General features: G+C 39.6%; 1 pseudogene; it reads left to right on the forward strand.

Moving 5' to 3' along the window:
* The first annotated feature begins 224 nt into the window (after positions 1 to 224).
* On the forward strand, positions 225 to 1,702 carry LOC138145384 (ADP/ATP translocase 3-like; annotated as a pseudogene).
* Positions 1,703 to 2,492: the final 790 nt, after the last annotated feature.

Genomic DNA, 2,492 nt, shown 5'->3' on the forward strand with positions numbered 1-2,492 from the left:
AAAAAATAAGAATTGAATAACGGGTATGGAAGAGCTTAAAAAGGATTTTCAAAGTCAAGTAAGAGAAACAGAGGAAAAACTGAAAAGATAAGTGAGAGCAAAGCAAAAAAATCATCAACAATTTGTCAACAGCTTGCTAAAGGAGATAAAAAAATGCGGGAAAATAAAACAACTTATAAAATAGACTAACCCAAATGGCAAAAGAATTCCAAAAAGCTGCTTTCAGTCCGAGCTGTGGCAAGAGACTGTGCAGGCAACAACGAGTTCCCCAGCTTTGGTCCCTCTCTACGCAGCTTTCCTCCTCCGCCTCCAGCACCTTCTCCCTCTGTGACCATGACGGAACAGGCCATCTCCTTTGCCAAGGACTTCCTGGCCGGTGGCATCGCTGCCACCATCTCCATGACCGCGGTGGCCCCCATCTAGAGAGTTAAGCTGCTACTGCAGGTGCAGCATGCCAGCAAACAGATTGCTGCAGATAAGCAGTACAAAGGCATAATGGATTGTATAGTCCGAATTCCAAAGGAACAAGTGGTGCTTTTCTTCTGACGGGATAAATGAACGAATGTCATCAGATACTTCCCCACCCAGGCCCTTAACTTCGCCTTTAAGGATAAGTATAAGCAGGTGTTCTTGGGAGGAGAGGACAAGCACACACAGTTTTGGAGGTATTTTCCTGGCAATCTCGCCTCTGGTGTTGCAGCTGGAGCCACTTCTCTCTGCTTTGCCTACCCCTTGGATTTTGCAAGAACCCACTTGGCAGCTGATGTTGGAAAATCCGGCACTGAGAGAGAATTCAAAGGCCTGGGAGACTGCCTTGTGAAAATCACCAAGTCTGATGGAATTCGGGGCTTGTATCAAGGTTTCAATGTCTCAGTTCAGGGTATCATTATCTATAGAGCAGCTTACTTTAGAATCTATGATACAGCAAAAGGTATGCTCCCATATCCGAAGAACACTCACATTGTGATAAGCTGGATGATTGCACAGTGACTGCTGTAGCAGGTGTGGTCTCCTATCCCTTTGATACAGTAAGGCAGCGAATGATGATGCAGTCTAGTCGCAAAGGAGCTGATATCATGTACACTGGGACAATTGACTGCTGGAAGAAGATTGCTAAAGATGAGGGTGGCAAAGCTTTCTTCAAGGGTGCCTGGTCCAATGTTCTTAGAGGCATGGGTGGAGCTTTCGTGCTTGTCCTGTATGATGAATTGAAGAAAGTAATCTAAGTACATTCTAATTTAAAAAGCAACCAGTGAATATAGATCATGTAGAATACTTAACCATACTTAGCATTTTGGACCATTGACCTTCAAGAAATTCCTGTTGTTTTTTTATCCAGACCAGATCATGTTTGTAGGGGAGCCAGGAAAAGCTCTTAGAAAAATGGACTCATTTATTGTGATCCATTATTCACACAGTGGAACTGATGATGATTCAGTATATTCATTCTATTGTTTTTTTTGGAAAATAACAGTTACTGTGGGTCCAAGGATGCAGATCAACTTAGACCATCTAGTTTAAATTCTCTTTTGTAGGACCATAAATTTGTGTTTAAGTATTTATTTTAAAAAAATTGTGTCCCATTTGTACTTAAGAACTATATATACTATTTTGCACAGCTGACTTTGGCAGTTTTGATGATCTGTGTTGGGCATTCTGCTGTACAAACAATAAATACACAGAAGAATAAAAAAAAGAATACCAAAAAGCCAATGAGAAGAATGCCTTAAACAGCACAATAAAGTTCACTGAAGAAAATAATTCCTTAAAATTAGAATAGGGCAAATGGAAAGTAATGAATTTATGAGAAATCAAGAAATTATAAAACCAAACCAAAAGAATGAAAAAAAGAGTATACAAAAGATCTCATTGGGAAAAAAAAAACAAAAAAACTCACCTTGAAAATAGATCCAAGAGAGAAAAATAAAAAATTATTGGACTACCTGAAAGACATGAACAACAACAACAAGGAAAGCCTAGACATCATCTTTCAAGAAATTATCAAGGAAAATTCCTTAGAACCAGAGGAGTAAAAAAATGAAAGAATTCACTGATCAACTCCTGAAAGAGGTTCAAAATGAAAACTCCTAGGAAAGCAGTAGTCAAATTCTAGAGTTCCCAGGTCAAGGAAAAATTACTGCAATCATCCAGAAAGAAACAATTCAAGTATTATGGAAACACAATCATGATAACACAAGTTTTAGCAACTTCTATCTTAGAAGATCAGAGCACAGGGTGGCTAGGTGGCACAGTGAATAGAGCCCCAGCCCTGGAATGAGGAGGACCTCAGTTCAAATCCAGCCTCAGATACTTAACACAAAAATTATCCATGTGACCTTGGGCAAGTCACTTAACCTCAATTGCACTCTTAAAAAAAGAGATCAGAGGACTTGGAAGATGATATTCTGGAAATCAAAGAAACTAGGATTCAAAACAAGAAACACCCAGCCAGCAAAACTGAGTATAATCCTTGGGGATGAGGGTTGGAGTTG

The sequence above is a fragment of the Petaurus breviceps genome, unplaced genomic scaffold (assembly GCF_028583685.1).
Source record: "Petaurus breviceps papuanus isolate PSGF00001 unplaced genomic scaffold, PetGlider_PUasm1.0 139, whole genome shotgun sequence".
NCBI classification, from domain to species: Eukaryota; Metazoa; Chordata; class Mammalia; order Diprotodontia; family Petauridae; genus Petaurus; species Petaurus breviceps.